Source organism: Chiloscyllium punctatum, chromosome 1, assembly GCF_047496795.1.
Source record: "Chiloscyllium punctatum isolate Juve2018m chromosome 1, sChiPun1.3, whole genome shotgun sequence".
NCBI lineage: Eukaryota > Metazoa > Chordata > Chondrichthyes > Orectolobiformes > Hemiscylliidae > Chiloscyllium > Chiloscyllium punctatum.
Genome location: NC_092739.1, coordinates 104254914 through 104273389, shown reverse-complemented (window position 1 = coordinate 104273389; position 18476 = coordinate 104254914). Strand labels below are relative to the sequence as shown.

The window sequence follows — 18476 nt, the reverse complement described above, 5'->3', positions numbered from 1 at the left end:
ATGGTTTCTAGTCTCCTGTAACCTGAGGCCTTCCTCCTCACTGTCATTCAGCCATTCTTTGTGTAGTCTGCAAACTTACTTATCATTTACCCCATTATTCTTATCTACATCATTTATAAATATCACAAACAATAGGGAACCAGCATTGATCACCAACAAAAACAGAAATTGTTAGAAAAGCTCAGCAGATCTGGCAGCATCTATGGAGAGAAATCAGAGTTAATATTTTGGATTGAGTGACCTGTCCTCAGAACTTAGGAAGGGTCTGAAGAAGCTTCTGAGGATGTCACTCAATCCAAAACGTTAACTCTGATTTTTCTACACAGATGTTGCCAGACTGCTGAGCTAGTCCAACAATTTCTGTTTTTGTTTCTGATTTACAGCGTCTGTAGATCTTTTGGTTTTTATTTACCCAGCACTGATCCCTGGCTCCAGTCACATGCATAGCCTTCTACCACCACTCTCTGTCTCCTGTCACTAAGTCAATTTTGGATCCAACTTGCCAAATTACCCTGAATTCCATGTGCTTTTGCCTTCTTTATCAGCTTCCCATGTGGGACCTTGTCAAGGGCCTTGCTGAAATTCATACAAGTTATATTAACTGCCCTCCCCTCATCTGCACACTTAGTCACTTCCTTGAAAAATTTGATGAAATTTGTTGGAGGCATGATTTCGCTGACTGTCTCTGATCCAACCTTGGCTCTCCAAGTAGAGATTAATTCTCTTCTTTAGAATTTTCCCCAATAGTTTTCCTACCACTAACGTGAGACTCACTGGTCTGTAATTCCCTGGTTTATCTCGACCACTCTTCTCGAAAAGTGGAACCACGTTAGCTGTCCTCCCGTCCCCTTGACTCATCACTTATGGCCAGAGAAGATTAACAAATTTGGGTCAGGGCTGCTATTATTTCCTTCTTTGTCTTCCACAGCAGCCCACGATACAACTCATCTGGACCTGGAGATTAATAAATTTTTCAAACTCACCAAAGCCTCCAGTACTTCCTCATTTCTTATTTCAGTCTACTCAAAAACTTCACAGTCCACTTTCTTGAATTCTGTACTTGTATCCTCTTTCTCAAAAACAGATGTGAGGCTCTCATTTAACATTCTACCATTGTCCTCCAGCTTCTTGCACAGATTTTCACCTTGATCCTGAATGAACTAACTCCTTCCCTGGTTATTCTCTTTGGTTAGGACAAAAGATGGGTGGATGGGCAGGTCGTGCTAAAATAAAAAGGAAGGCTGCAGAAGGACTTGGGCAGGCTGGGAAAGTGGGCAAAGAAGTGGCCGATGGAACACAGTGTGGGAAAACATGAGGTAATGCATTTTGGCAAGAAGAGTAGAGGCAAGGACTATTTTCACATTGGGAAATGCTTTAGAAATCTGCAATACAAAGGGCATTAGGAGTCCCAGTTAAAGATTCTCCGAAGGTTAACAGTTGGCAGTTAGGGAGACAAATGCAATGTTAGCATTTATTTCAGAAGTCACATGACACCAGTTGTAGTCCAATAGCTTTATTTGAAATGACAAGCTTTTGGAGCATTGCTCCGTCATCAGGATTGTGATTTCAAATAAACCTATTGGACTATAACCCAGTGTCATGTGACTTCTGATTTTGTTCAAACCAGTCCAACATTGGCACCTCCAAATCTTAGCATTCATTTCAAGACAGGTAGAAGATAAAAGTAAGATTGTACTGCTGAGGCTGTTTAAAGTTCTGGTCAGACCACATTTAGAATATTGTGAGCAGATTTGGGTCCCATTTCTAAGGAATGATATGCTGGTCTCGGTAGGGCTCCAGAGAAGATTCATGAATATGATCCTGGGAACAAAGGGCTTGTCATACAAGGGCCGATTAAGGATTCTGGTTCTGTACTCGATGGAGTTTAGAAGGATAAAGAGCAATTTCATGGACACTTAGAGACCTGGATAGAGAAGGACTTGGAGAAGATGTTTTCAGGAGTAGGAGAGACTCAGACCCAAGGGCACAGCCTCAGAGTGAAAGGCTGACCTTTTAGAACTGAGATGAGGAGGAATTTCTTCAGCCAGAGGGTGGTGAATCTGTGAAACTCATTGCTGCAGAAGGCCATGGAGGCCAAGTCATTGAGTGTATTTAATTCAGCTATATATAGGTTCTTGATTAGTAAGGAGATCAAGAGTTATGAGGAGAAGGCAGGACAGTAGGGTTGAGAAACATATTAGCCAGGATTGAATTGCGGAACAGAATCAATGGGCTGAATCATTTATATCTTAAGCTCCTATATCTAATAGTTTGTGGTCTTATGGAAAAACTAGTAGAATAACTTGGGATTCTCCCAAATCTTGCCAGCCAGCATTTTTTCAGCATTTTCTTTGCTTTTGAATATAGGTTTGCTTGCTGAGCTGGAAGATTCATTTACAGACATTTCGTTACCCTACTAGGTTACATCTTCAGTGGGCCTCAGGCAAAGCAATGCTGAAAATTCCTGCTTTCAATTTATATCTTTGGATTTCTTTGGGCTGGTGTTGTCATTTCGTGTGGTGAAGTCACTTCCTGTTCCTTTTCTCAGGGGGTGGTAGATGGGGTCTAACTCAATGTGTTTGTTGATAGAGTTCTGGTTGGAATGCCATGCTTCTAGGAATTTTTGTGCATGCCTTTGTTTGGCTTGTTCTAGGATGGATGTGTTGTCCCAATCGAAGTGGTATCATTCCTCATCCGTATGTGAGGATACTAGTGAGAGAGTTCATCAAAGACATCTCGGAAATGACTACCAGACTACTCAGACCCCTTGGCATCATGGTAGCCCACAAACCCATCAACACACTAAAACAGCAGCTAATGAAATTGAAAGACCTTATATAGACAACAAGGAAAACTAATGTCATTTACAAAATACTGTGTATGGACTGTAACAAACACTACATTGGACAAACAGGCAGAAAACTAGCCACCAGGATACATGAACACCAACTAGCCACAAAAAGATATTACCCTCTCTCACTAATATCGCAAGGTTTTGCTGCAGCTCTACAAAACCCTAGTGAGACTACACTTGGAATATTATGTCCAGTTCCGGTCGCCCTATTACAGGAAAGATTTTGGAGAGGGTGCAAGAAGGTTTACCAAGATGCTACTGGACTGGAGCGCTTGTCTTACGAAGAGAGGTTAACTAAGCTCGGACTTTTTTCTCTGGAGAGAAGGAGGAAGAGAGGTGACGTGATCGAGGTATACAGGTAATGAGAGGCATGGATAGAGCCAATAGCCAGAGACTTTTCCCCAGGGCAGGATTGACTGCCACGAGGGGTCATAGATATAAGATGGTAGGGGGCAGGTATAGAGGAGATGTCAGCGGAAGGTTCTTTACACATAGAATTGTGAATGCATGGAATGCATTGCCAGTGAAGGTGGTGAAAACAGAGTCATTTGGGTCATACAAGTGACCTCTGGACAGCAGTGGACAGCAGTGAATTGAGGGGTGCATAGGGTTAGGTTAGTTTAGTTTAGATTAGGAATAATCCTTGGTACAACATAGTGGACTGAAGGGCCTGTTCTGTGCTGTACTTTTCTATGTTCTATTGTCTAAATTGGATGACCAAAACCACTCACAGTACTCCACATGTGTTCTCACCAGCACCTTATACAGTTTCGGTAAGACTTCCCTACTCTTACACTCAAACTCCCTTTAAATATGGGTTAACATTCTATTTGACTTCCTGATTACTTGCTGTACTGTGTGTCTGCTTTCTCTGTTTCATGTGCAAGTATGCCCAAGTCCTTTGCATTGCAACTTTCTGCAGTTTTTCTCATTTATATAATATTCACTTTTTCTCCCTTCCAAAATGAACAACTTTTCATTTTCCTACATAATACTCCATTTGTCAATTTCTTACTTGCTTGCCTAACCTGTCAATATCACTGTAAACTCTTTGTATCCCTCTTGCAACTTACATTCATTTCCTTCTTCCAAATCAGTCATCTATATTGGAAATAGTTGTGCTCCCAGCACTGATCCCTATTGAACCCCACAGATCACAGGTCACCAATCCGAAAAAGAATCTCTTATCCCCACCTGCTGTTTCCTGCCCATTAGTCAATTCTCTATCCACGCTAGTGTACTACCTCCGATACTCCAATTGGCCTATGTTTTGACTTAACATTTTATGTGGAACCTGTCGAGTGCCTTCTGGAAGTCCAAATGCAACACATCTACTGGTTCCCCTCTATCCACTCTGATTGAGACTTACTCAAACAAACTCAAATAATTTAGTCAGACATGATTTCCCTTTCATGAAGTTATGCTGCCCCTGCTTGATTAGATTAGGACTTTCCAAAACTTTTCCAACAATAGATTTTAAGCAGATTAACATATTGTTACCTGCTTTCTATGCCTCAATCCCTTTTTGAATAGGAATGTCACATTAGCAGTTTTCCACTGCTCTGGTACTTATCCAGAGTCGAAGGATTTTAGAATATTTCAGTCAATGCATCCACTCTCTCAGTAGCCACCTCTTTTCAGATCCGATGTAGCAAACCATCAGGGCTTATCTACCTTTAGTTCCATTAGTATTAATGGGATGTTCAGAGTATCTTCCACCTGAAAGACTGCTGCAAAATATCTGTTTAAATCCTCTGCCATTTCATAAAACCATAGAGTCATAGAGATGTACAGCATGGAAACACATCCTTCAGTCCAACTTGTCCACGCCGACCAGATATCCCAACCTAATCTAGTCCCATTTTCCAGCACTTGGGCCATATCCCTCTAAACCCTTCTTGTTCATATACCCATCCAGATGCCTTTCAAATGTTATAATTGTACCAGCCTCCACCATTTCCTCTGGCAGCTCATTCCATACATGCACCACCTTCTGCATGAATAAATTGCCACTTAGCTCTTTTTTATATCTTTCCCCTCTCCCTAAATCTATGCCCTTGGGTTCTGGACTCCCCCACCCCAGGGAAAAGACTTTGTCTATTTATCCTATCCATGTCCTTCATGATTTTATAAACCTCTATGAGATCACCCATCAGCCTTCGATGCTTCAGGGAATACAGCCCCAGTCTGTTCAGCCTCTTCCTATAGCTCAAATCCTTCAACACTGGCAACTTCCTTGTAAATCTTTTCTGAACCCTTTCAAGTTTTACAACATCCTTCTGAGAGGAAGGAGACCAGAATTACACACAATATTCCAAAAGCGGCCTAACCAACATCCTGTACAGCCACAATATGACCTCCCAACTCCTATACTCAATGCTCTGATCAATTAAGAAATGCATACCAAACACCTTCTTCACTATCCTATCTACCTGCAACTCTACTTTCAAGGAGCTATGAACCTGCACTCCAAGGTCTCTTTGTTCAGCAACATTCCCTAGGATCTTATTGTTAAGTGTATGAGACCTGCTAAAATTTGCTTTCCTAAAATATAGCACCTCGCATTTATCTCAATTAAATTCCATCTGCCACTCCTCAGCCCATTGGCCCATTGGATCAAGATCTGATTGTAATCTGAGGTAACCTTCTTTGTTGTCCACTACACTTCCAATTTTGGTGTCATCTGTAAACTTACTAACTATATCTTCTATGTTCATATCCAAATCATTAATTATATAAATAACAAAAAGTGGGGCACCAATCCTTGTGGCACTCCACTGATCACAGACCTCCAGTCTGAAAAACAACTCTCCACTACCACACTGTCTTTTACCTTCAAGCCAGTCCTGTATTCAAATTTCTAGATCTCCCTGTATTCCATGAGTTCTAACCTTGCTAACCAGTCTCCCATGCGGAACCTTGTCAAGCGCCTTATTGAAGTCTATATCGATCACGTCCAATGCTCTGCCTTCATCAATCCTCTTTGTTACTTTTTCTTTTTCAAAAAACTCAATCAAATTCATGAGACATGATTTCCCATGCACAAAGCCATGTTGACTATCCTTAATCAGTCCTTGCCTTTCCAAATATGTGTAAATCCTATCCCTCAAGATTCCCCCCAACAACTTGCCCACCACCAATGTCAGGCTCACCGGTCTATAGTTCCCTGGCTTGGCCTTACGACCTTTCTTAAATAATGGTACCACATTAGCCAAGCACCTCACTGTGACTTTTGATGATACAAATATCTGAGCAAGGGGCACAGCAATCAATTCCCGAACTTCCCACAGAGTTCTTGGGTACACCTGATCAGGTCCTGGGGATTTATCCACCTTTATGTGTTTCAAGACATACAGCACTTCCTCCTCTGTAATATGGCATTTTTCGAGATGTCACCATCTATTTTCCCACATTCTATATCTTCCATGTCCTTCTCCACAGTAAACACTGATGCAAAATACTCATTTAGTATCTCCCCCATCTCCTGCGGCTCCACACAAAGGCTGCCTTGCTGATTTTTGAGGGGCCCTATTCTCTCCCTAGTTACCCTTTTGTCCTAAATGCATTTGTAAAAACCCTTTGGATTCTCCTTAACTCTATTTGCCAAAGCTATCTCATGTCCCCCTTTTGCCCTCCTGAATTCCCTCTTAACTATACTCCTACTGCCTTTATACTCTTCTAAGGATTCACTCGATCTATCCTGTATATACCTGACATATCCTTCCTTTTTTTCCTTAACTAAACCCTCAGTTTCTTTAGTCATCCAGCATTCCCTACACCTTCCAGCCTTTCCTTTCACCCTAACAGGAATATCCTGTCTCTGGACTCTCATTATCTCATGTCTGAAGGCTTCTCATTTTCCAGCTGTCCCTTTACTTGCAAACATCTGTCCCCCAATCAGCTTTTGAAAGTTCTTACCTAATACTGTCAAAATTAGCCTTACTCAAATTTAGAATTTCAACTTTTAGATCTGGCCTATCCTTTTCCATCACTATTTTAAATCTAATGGAATTATGGTCACTGGCCCCAAGATTTCCCTGACTGACACCTCAGTCACCTGCCCTGCCTTATTTTCCAAGAGTATGCCAAGTTTTGCACCTTCCCTAACAGGTACAACTACATACTAAATCAGAAAATCCCTCTCCATCCAAACCCTTAACACTATGGCAGCCCCTGTCTATGTCCAGAAAGTTAAAATCCCCTACTATAACCACCCTATTATCCTTACAGATAACTGAAATCTCCTTACAACTTTGTTTCTCAATTTCCCACTGACTATTAGGGAGTCTGTAAAATAATCCCAATAAGGTGATCATCCCTTTCTTATTTCTCAGTTCCACCCAAAAAACTTCCCTGGATGTATTTCTGGGAATATCCTCCCTAAGTACAGGTGTAATGCTATCCCTTAGAAAAACTGCCACTCCCCCTCCCCTCTTGGATCCCTTTCTGTCCTTCCTATAGCATTTGTATCCTGGAACATGAAGCTGCCAATCCTGTCCATCCCTGAGCCATGTTTCTGTAATTGCTGTGATATCCCAGTCCCATGTTCCTAACCATGCCCTGTTAGGTCTCTTGCATTGAAAAAAATGCAGTTTAATTTATAAGTCCTACTTTGTTCTCCACTTTGTCCCTGCCTGCCCTGACTGTTTGACTCACTTCTTTTCTCAACCGTATCAGTCTCAGGTTGAGGTCTTTCCTCACTATCTCCCTGGGTTCCACACCCCCCTTATTGTCAGTTTTTATATTCCTTGTTATTGAGACATTGTTGTTTATTTTCTCTCCCTTTATTATCTCTTTACTCCTGCTTTGCTGGAATCTGACTTTACCCCAGTCTTCGGGACTATCACTAATTTTTGTCTCCTTAATATTTCACATTTATACACTCCTTAACTTCCTTATTTGGTTTATCGTTCTCTTAGAATCTTGCCTCCTGACTGAGATATATTTTTACTGCGAATCAAGAAGTACCTTTTTAAATTTTGGATGTTTACTTTCCTTCTAATCTATCTGTTAGTGAACACTGTTGTCAATTCATTGTAATATCCTTTAGTTAAGTTAAACATCATTGTTACTGACCTAAGTTTCAAACTCTGAAACTAAACATTATGTTCTTTCATATTAAGATCTCTTCTTCCTAGGGATCTTATACTGAGAGGCCATTTATTAAATCTGCCTAATTATCTGTTATCAGATCCAAGGTAGCCTGTTCCCTGGTTAGTTCCATGACATTCTTGCTCTAGGAAGCTGTCCCTGATGCACTGTATGAATTTGTTGTCAAAGCTACCCTTTCCAATGTGATTGATCCAATCAACATGAAGGTTAAAGTCACCCATTTTTATTGCTTTATTTTTCTTTTTATGTGCTCCTTTATTTGTTGATTTCTAGCCTTTCCTACAGTGTAGCTACTGCTTTGTAGTTTACAAACTATTCCTACAAATGTCTTCCTTCCCTTGCTATTATTTATCTCCATCCAGATGGATTCTATCCTCTGAGCCTAGATCATCTCTCATAACTCTCCTCATTTCATCTGTTACTAACAGTGCTGCTCCACCACCTTTTCCATCCCTCCAATCTTTCTGAAAGGTCAAATATTCCTGAATGTATTAAATCTCCATAATGACAATAAAATCAAGCCCATTTACCTAATTTCTCTTTTGGGTTCGCCCTTGCACTTTCTATACCCTCTTCACTAATCACTGGAATTATTATGTTATAGAGCCATAGAATTACACAGCACAGAAACAGACCCTTCCATCCAATCAGCCCATGCCAAACATAATCCCAAACTAAACTAGTCCCACATGCCTGCTCCTGGCCATATCCCTCCAAATCTTCCTTCTTCATGCATCTATCTTTTAAACATTGTAATTGTAAACCAAATTCACCACTTTCTCAGGAAATTCATTCCACATGGAAACCATCCTCTGTGTAAAACATTTGCCTCCATGTCTTTATAAAATCTCTCTCCTCTCACCTTAAAAATGTGCCCCCTTGTCTTGAAATCCCCCATCCGAGGGAAAAGACAACTACCATTAACTTTACCTATACCTCTCATTATTTCACAAGCTTCTATCAGATTGCCTCTCAACCTCCTACACTGCAGTGAAAATTTCCCCAGCCTATCCAGCCTTTCTTTATAACTCAAACCATCCATACCTGCCAACATCTTGGTAAATCTCTCATAACCCTCTCCAGCTTGATAATACCCTTCCTATAACTGGGCAACCAGAACTGGACACAGTATTCCAGCAGAGGCCTCACCAATGTCCTCTACAACCTCAACATGACTTCCCAATTCCTATACTCAAAGGACTGAGCAATGAAGGCAAGCATGCCAAAATCCTTTTTAACCACCTTGTCTATATGTTATGCAAACTTCAAAGAATTATATACCTGCACCTCGAGATCTCTCTATTCTTCAAGACTATTCAGGGCCCCACTGTACACCTATCCTTGTTTCTTGTACCAAAATGCAATACCTCGCATTTATCCAGATTAAGCTGCATCTGCCATTTTTTTCTGCCAATTGACCCATTTGATCAAGGTCCCCTTGTAATCTTAGAAAGCCTTCTTCACTGCCTACCACAGGTAGTTCTCCAATAATGCGATAGTTGCATTCCAGTGTGACTTCACGTCATAGAAGATCACACAATATAAATATTGGGGCCTATGGGAAAAACAGGGTTAGGGGCGAACCACCTAAAATATCAGTAAAGATCGAAACAAAAATAGTAGTTAGTCTAACACAAGTGATATCACAGTCTAATTAAATCTTTAAAGCACATATTTTAATGAAATAATACAGTAAATGTAATTCTTTAACTCTAAAATCACTGACAACATCATTGTACCTTTCACAAAGCTCTTCACCAGAAAGCATGTGAGCCGTCTGACCATGTGATGCTGACGCGGAAGTCCAGTCCTCCTCAAGATTCTCCCCTGGTTTGAAATAAACTTCCTTCTTAATGTAGACTATAATTCCCAGTTTTAGTCTCAGTTGCAAAGCTTGTAGAGCTGATTGCATTCCTGTTTTAGCTGACATTGCATTTTGCAGACAAAGGATCCTGAGGCTGCGTGTTTAGCTGATGCCGAGGATAGAATCACGTAACAGCAAATGGGAGTTTGCTTTATAAAGCAAAATCTGCAATTCACAAATCGTGTTACAACCAAATCATGTTTAATGAACGTGCGTTATAGGAGAACTACTTGTATGCCACCAATTTTGGTGTCGTCTGCAAACTTACTAACCATGCCTTCTATGTTCTCCATCAAGTCATTTATATAAATGACAAACAAAAGATGTCTCAAAAACTGATCCCTGTGGAACACTGCAGGCCTCCAGTCTGAAAAGCAACCCTCCACCATTACGCTCTGTCTCCTGTCATCCAGCCAATTATGTATCCAGTTGGCAAGCTCACCTTGAATCCCATGTGACCTAACTTTGCTAATTAGTCTACTATATGGAACCTTGTCAAAGGCTTTATTAAAATCCAAATAAACAATAACTACTGCTCTGCCATCATCAACCTCTTTGGTAACTTCCTCAAAAACCTCAATCAAGTTTGTGAGACACGAGTTTCCTCACACAAAACCATGCTGACTATCCTGAATCCATTTTTGCCTCTTTAAATGTCCATAAATCCAATATTGTACAATCACCTCCAACAATTTACTCACAACTGAAGTCAATCTTAGGTCTATAATTCCCTGGTTTCTCCTTAAAACTTTTCTCAAACAAATGTGCAAGAGTAGCCACCCTCCAGTCATCAGGCACCCCACCCGTAGTTATAGATGATGCAAATATTTCTGCAAGGGATCTTGTAATTTCCTCCCTTATTTCCCACAATGTTCTGGGATACATTAGATCTGGACCCAGAAATTTATCCATCTTTATATTCTCTAAGAACTCCTGAACTTCCTTTTCTGTAATGTGAACTGTTTTTAAAACATAAAAGTTTATTTCTGTGCATTCTCTGGACTCCATTTCTTTCCCAACAGTAAAAACTGATGTGAAATATTCATTTGGTATTTTTCCCATCTCCTGCGGTTCAACACAAATCTGACCTCTTTGCTGTTTAAGAGGACCTACCGTCTCTCTTATTACCCTCTTGCTCTTAATATATTTGTTGAATCTCTTTGGATTATCTTTAATCTTATCTGCCAGTGCTATCTCATATCCCCTCTTTGCCGTCCTGATTTCTCTCTTAAGAATGCCCCTACACTCTTTATATTGAGGTAAGATATTCAATTAAACCAATATCTAAAATAAGATTCTCTTTTATTGATTAGATCACTTACAGTGTGGAAACAGGCCCTTCGGCCCAACAAGTCCACACCGACCCGCCAAAGCGCAACCCACCCAGACCTATTCCCCTACATTTTACCCCTTCACCTAACGCTACGGGCAATTTAACATGGCCAATTCACCTAACACCTGCACATTTTTGGACTGTGGGAGGGAACTGGAACACCCGGAGGAAACCCACGCAGATACGGTGAGAATGTGCAAACTCCACACAGTTGCCCTACGCGGGAATTGAACCCGGGTCTCTGGCGCTGTGAGGCAACAGTGCTAACCACCTTTGTTGACTAGAACCTCAATATCTTTATTCACCCATTGTTCCTTAATCTTACCAGCCCTACCCTTTACTCTGACAGGAACAAAATGCCCTGAATGCATCATCACATTCTTGAATGCATCCTATTTGTTAGGTGTCCTTTTAACTGCAAACAGTCAACTCCAATCAACTTTTGAAAGTTCTTGTCTCACACCATTAATAAAAACTTTACTCCAATTAATAACTTTTATGGGAGGCATATCTTTTTCTATAACCATTTTGAAACTGATATAATATGGTCACTAGACCCAAAGTGTTCCCCCACATTTACTTCAGTCACCTGCCCTGCCTTATCGCCCAACAGGAGACCTAATTTTTCTTCTTATCTCGCAGGAGCATCCGTATCTTGATAAAGAACATTTTCTCAAGCACATTTGATAATTTGTTTACTATCCTAACCTTTAACACTATGGTAGCTCCAGTTAATGTTTGGAAAATTAAAATCTCCCATTATTACAATCTTATTATCCTTACATATATCTGAGATCTCTTGGCATATTTGTTACTCAAATTCCCTCTTACTATTGGGGTGCCTATAGTACAATCCCATCAAAGTGATCTTTCCTTTCTTATTTGTAATTTCTTCCCATATATTTTCACTGGTCGACTTTTCAGAAATATCTTCTTTAATTACAGCAGTAACGTATTCCTGAATCAAAAACTCTACCCCTTCCTTGTTGCCTCCTTTTCTATCCTTCCTATAGCACCTAACACTTAGAACATTGAGCTGTCAATCTTGTCCATCTCTCAGCCAAGTTTTTGTAATAGCTATGACATCTCAATCCCATGTTGTTAAACATGCCCTGAGTTCATCAGCCTTACCTGTAAGACCTGAAATTTAGTTCTTCAGATTTACAAAATACTCTGACACTCTCTTGTCTTTTCTAATTGACATTCTGTCCTTATATTCAGAACCTTCCCCATCAGTCTTTCTATTTACACTGATACTTAGAATTCCTCCACTCTCCCTCTCTATCATTCCTTAATGGAATGAGCAAATCTCCCTGCTAAGATGTTGGTCCCTTTTCAGTTTAGGTTACTGCCACAATGGTATTAGATGGGAAACTCCAGGACTTTGTTTTCCAAATGTATAGTTGCATTATTGAATACTTGTATCCATGTTAGGATAGAGTGTAATTTGGCAATAATGATGTTCCCATACTATTGCTTCCATTGTGTTTCTTAGCATTAGAGGCCATAATTTTACATTATCAACTGTCATAAACAGTTACGTCGTACATTACAGTTAACCACAATTACATTATAATCACTATAAACAGTTTATATTGTAAACTAGTTGCCAACGATAAGTTGAACTGAATCTATCTTTCTGATTGTTTCCTTAGTTGTTGACAGTTCCATAAAACATTCCTTTTTGTCTGGCTAGTTCACTTTTCTGTTAGATCATTCTTCAATTCTGAAAGGTGCACAATGAGAATTAGGAACTAGTTTGATTTTGGAGAGCATCACAGCTGAGACAGATTCTGCCCTGATCTGGTGGGTGCATGTACTGCTCATCACATCTTTCAGTGGTACTCAGTAAACAGTACTGAAAGACAGTGATATTCTCCCCCTTCACCACCACCTCCCCCCACACACCCCCGACGAAGAAACCTGATCTCGGTTCATCATCTATTGCATCTTTTTTTTTCATTTGTCCTCATTGTATGTGAATATCATTGGCAAGGAAAACACTTAATGCCCATAGTTAATTAACCTTGAGAAGATGGTGGTGAGCTGCCTTTCTTTCTTGAACCACTGCCATCCATTTGTTGTGAATAGGAAAGACGTTCCAGGATCTTGACCCAGTGACAGTGAAGAAGCAATGATATATTTTCAAGTCAGGATAGTTTATGACTAGGAAGGAAACTTGCAGGTGTTGCATTTGTTGTTGTTTTCCATCAGGTGGTAGAAGTTGCGGATGTGGAAGTTACTAACACGTTGCTGCATGTTATAGATGGTGCACACTGCTGCTCTTTTAAAAACTTCATTCAAGGAGTATGGACATTGCTTATTGCTAATTACACAGAGGACAGTTAAGAGTCAATCACATTGTAGTCCAGACCAGGGAAGGATGATAGTTACCTTCACTAAAAGACAGGCATGAAGTGGGTGGGTTTTCCCCTCAGTGTCAACAATGTTTAATGACCATCATTAGACTCTTGACTCCTGAATTTTTTTGTTGAATTCAATTCCACCATCTACCATGACTGGATTCGAAGTAGAGTTCCCAGAACATTACCTAAGACTCTAGATTGCGAGTACAGTGACAATACCACAGGGGTCTTACCTTTCTATATCGTCCTGGCTAATGTTAAGCTTCTTGAGTGCTGTCATAACTGCAGTCATCAAGCTCGGCGGAGGGTATTCTATCATACTCATAAGTTGTGCCTTGTAGATAGTGGACAAGTGTTACAGAGCTAGGAGGTGAGCTACTTACTGTAGAATTCATTGCTTGTGATCTGATTTTGTTTTTTGAATCAGTTCTGATTCTGGTCAGCGATAATTCTGGTCAATTATTACTCTGCCTGAAATGAGAAAATTCAGCAGCAGCTAGGGATCAAACTTGAACAGTACAGATGTACTTATTTGTTGACGGACAGTTACCATTTTGTGACTGATGCTGTTTCTCCAGGTGGTTGTGATGAAGAGTTCTCTGGGGGTCAGCTAGGCTGCTGTTGACAATCCAATTTTTTACAAACCTAACACTGCCATGTTACTGGGTGATGCAAAGAAAACTTGTGATGCCCTCCATGAGAAGCTCAGAGAATCAGCTGAAACCAGCTAAATCCAACAGAATGCTTTGCAGTTTTAAAGCAACTTTTTTTAAGTAAGCAACATTAATCAAAATATAGTGACTCAAAGTAACCAAATTTATCATTTACACTGCTGAAGCAGTAAATTTTGAAAGCGAAAGATGGTGAATACTTGTGTTTGAATTGATTGCCTCCTTTGTTATTTTTATGTACTTTTATACTTTCGGGTGGGGATTGTACTGAATTGTGCAGTGTTGACACTACAGAGTTACACTATTGGAAATTAAATTTGCTTTTTTTTATCAGGGAGAAGAGTTGTTCATAATGTGTTTTAAGTAGATTCGTGATGAGGTGTGGGCAAGTGCATTTTTATCTGGCGGTTCTGTTCGCCACTTTACCATGTCAAATAACAAGCATGTTTGCGGTAGCCTCTTAACTTGAAACACCATATGATGTGGACCACACAATGCACCCCTTGCTCTAAAATCCCTTTTTCATGGAGATCAAAGAAGATCTATTCTTTAATATAATAAAAACCTCAATACCAGAAACTGAATAAATATTGTCAGTAGGCCAAAATGTGTTCAAAAAAACCACATGATTCAAAAGTCATTTCTTTTCATAGAAATGTCAGTCAGCAAAATAATATTGCATTAAAACGCTTTGCGCCAGAAATTATTATTGCATACCTACTGATAAAAATAGTGTTGCATTTTCAATTGATTGCCAATCTAAAATGTGTTGTGAGATCCATCGTCACAACAGAAAATGGCCAATAGGTTATAAAGCCATATGGTGTAAATGGGAGAGACAAAAATAGACAAAAATGAGATTAGTGTAAAATGTGAAAAAAATGTTATTAAAGATTTGAGGAACTTCTAAAATTACCATGGGGCAATATGTTTACATAACCAATATCTATATGTTGGGACCACCTCCAAAATTTTATTGAAAGGCTGTTTATGATATTTTTATAGCAACCCGTTAGTTTAGTTTCTTACTAGACCAATTCACATTGCCCAGCTGGAATTAACCTGTAGCAATGATAATTTTTTTATGAATGCCACTTGTTTAATGTCACATAATCATTTTGGCATATTAATCATTGTAATGAGTTCCCTTAAGTCCCATTTTCAATTTTGGGTTTTAAGGCCCATCATGCAGTAAAATGGCTGCTAATTTTAACTGGTGTGTTGTGTTGTTCAGTTTGTTCTGCGGTCAAATCACAGAATAGTTTACAGTGCAGGCCATTGTGTAACAAATCCATTCCATAAACAAAAGGGGGGGGGGGAAAGTTCCAACCAAAAAAATGTGATATTCACAAATATTTATGTGAAGGTTTCAAAACTTAGAATTCTAGATCACTCTGGCTGTAAAATGTTTGGTTTCTTAAAGACCAGTAGACGTAAAGGTGCTACATGTTGTTCAAGTTCTGTTTGCTTACAACATATCTACATTCTTACATTGCTAAATAAAAGAAGTTGGATTTGCTCTTTTACAGATTATAGTCAGTGTGCTGCTGGATAAGAAACCAAAAGGAGACTTTGCATTGGGTTCTTTGAGAAAAAATTCGACATTAGTAACTGTTAAAACTCTATTAATGATATTTATGAATATCATTCATTTAATATGCATTTTCCTTGAAAGTAAGATTAAACGCAGCATTTCAGAGAAATGTTCGGTGTTTGTGAGGTTTGAAAACTGACCTCTGGGCGTCAGTCCAATACAGACAAGTCAGTCCAAGGCTTTGCATTTGGCTGTGGAGGGTCTCCTGTGAAATTAAGAGTGCAGGAGTTTACAGCATAGTCTGCCCACACAGTCATAAGTTACACTTTATTACCAGGGTGAGTGGAATACTTAACACTAAGGCTGCTTTATAAAAATAAATCATCTTTATTTTTGATATGAGACAGTGTCTTTTTCTCCTATTTTATGTTTCTACAATGCACCGAGGAGCACCTCACTCTCATGACTGTTTTTCACTGATCAACCTTGGTGGTGATTTTTGGCAGGCCATTTGTTAGAACTGAGATCTGAGCAGACTTTTGTCAGATCACCTTGTCCCCCATTTCTGCTGTCTAGCTGGGGTAGCAATAGAGATAACTGGAAAGCCTGACAACACCAATCAGCATTCTCTTCCCCTCTCTAACTTAACATCAAGGAGGTCAAGCTAGTGCCAGTAATACTGCCCCATTGAGAATCAATGCAGTGATTGATCCTGGGTCCCCTTCTGATCATTTAACCAATGCAAAATCATGGGGTACCTTTGAATACTGGTTGCGTTAAAACAAAAAGCTGGACATGGTTGAAAGACAGTAATCTGACTTGAGGGGTCTGTGTAACATTTTGAAGACAAGAATTATATTCCTGCCTTGAAACTGCTCATTGGTATCTATTTTTAACTACATAGCATGCAAGCTAGATTTGTGTACAAAAGGAGTGGAGGTTTAATCTTATGTTTAGAATCTTTAATCAGCTGGCAAGCACTTATGTATGCCATAAAAATGATTACATTTCTCATCTCTGTAACATTGCTTCACTCTGTCGCACTTCAATTCTGAGGAAGAGTCACTGAACCCAAAACATTAACTCTGATTTCTCTCCACAGATGCTACCAGACCTGCTGAGCTTTTCCAGCAATTTCTGTTTCTATTCCACTTTAGCTCATTTACCAAAACTTTAACCTCTGCCCTTGCTATCTCCAGACTTGATTACTTCCATTTAATTTCACAGGATGTGACCATCTCTCGCTGCACCAGCATTTGTTCCACAGCCTTACTTGTCCTGGAGCGGTCAGTGGTAAGCAATCTTCTTGAATGGTTGCAAAGTCAATGATGCGTGCACGCTCACAATGTTGTTAGGGAAGGAATTCAACGATATTGACCCAGTAACAACAAAGGAATGGTGATGTATTTTCATGACAGGATGCTAAGTGGCTTGAAGGGAAACTTAAAGGACGTGTTGCAGAAACCAGGGATCCCCTGAATGATAGGTGTCTGCACAGGCTTCAGTGAAGACGACTGCCCTAAGACTTCAAGACACAGCTGCCAGCTTGCTTCACATGGAGCATGGATGAGCAAGTGCTAAGAAAGCAAGGGAGCAGCCTTGAACTGCAGCTTGATCCAATCCATGAGTTAGGTGCCTGTTCCTGTACTGAAAGTGTCCATTCATCAATATTTCAGTGCCACTTGCTGGTCCACACTGCAAGACAAATCTGCTTGATAAGCGTCTTCCAAGTGGATTGGAGAGGTGCCATGATGGTCATGAGGGATTGGCAAATATTGGGTATCGATGTCAGTGGGTGAGAAATGTGTATGGCTGGTGCTCATTGATCATGACTTGAGATTCTGTTTGACACTGAGCAACATGGAGTCTGTTCACAGCCAGCAGTGAGCTGAAGTTGCCAGGGATCCGCTCTGACTTCCATGCTGAGATTTCTCCACACCTAAGCTTATTCAGAGCATTTTGTAAGTGTCCACAGGGAGGCATTGGCCTAGTCGTATTATTGCTTGACAATTAATCCAGAGATTCATGTAATGTTATGGGGACATGGGTTCAAATCCTACCATGGCAGGTTGCGAAGTTCAAATTCAGTAAAAGTCTGGAATTAAGATTCTAACAATGACTCAACCCAACTAATTCACTAGCATCCTTTGGGGAAAGAAACAGCCAGCCTTACTTGGTCTGAGCTATATGCAACTCCATACACACAACAATATGGTTGACTCTTAACTGCTGTCCTGGTAATTAGGGATGGGCAATAAATGCCAGCCTAGCCAGTGATACCCTCATTCCACGAATGAATGCAAAAAAAATGAAGCTGAGATACTTTGTGTCATTAATAATGTGTTTAACATTCAATGACTGGGAATAGGACATTCACCCCCTCAACACTATTCCACTACTTGATATGATCATAGCCAATCCTCTATTATGATGCTGTATTCTTGCTTTCGCCCCATACCTCAAACTGTATCTGTCATTTTCATGAATCCTGTTGTAACATGGCCTCTGCAGCCTTCTGTAGTAGAGAATTCCATAGAGAAGAATTTTTTACCTCATCTCAGTCCTAGATGGTCTAACCTATATCCTAAGACTATCATCCCTTGTCTCCTCAAACAGGGAAATGTTGTCGCTGCACCTAGAACAAACACAGAGACTGTTGGAGAAACTCAGCAAGTCTGTCAGCATCTGTGGAGAGAGAAACCGGGTTAATTATTTCATCCAGAATGACTTTTGTTCAGTTCA

The 18476-nt window shown here is 40.0% G+C and overlaps 1 pseudogene; it reads left to right on the top strand.

The window, feature by feature from the left end:
- The window catches only part of LOC140479462 (NAD(P) transhydrogenase, mitochondrial-like), a 184778-nt pseudogene extending 170518 nt beyond the window's left edge, over window positions 1–14260 (top strand).
- The last annotated feature ends 4216 nt before the right edge of the window (window positions 14261–18476 follow it).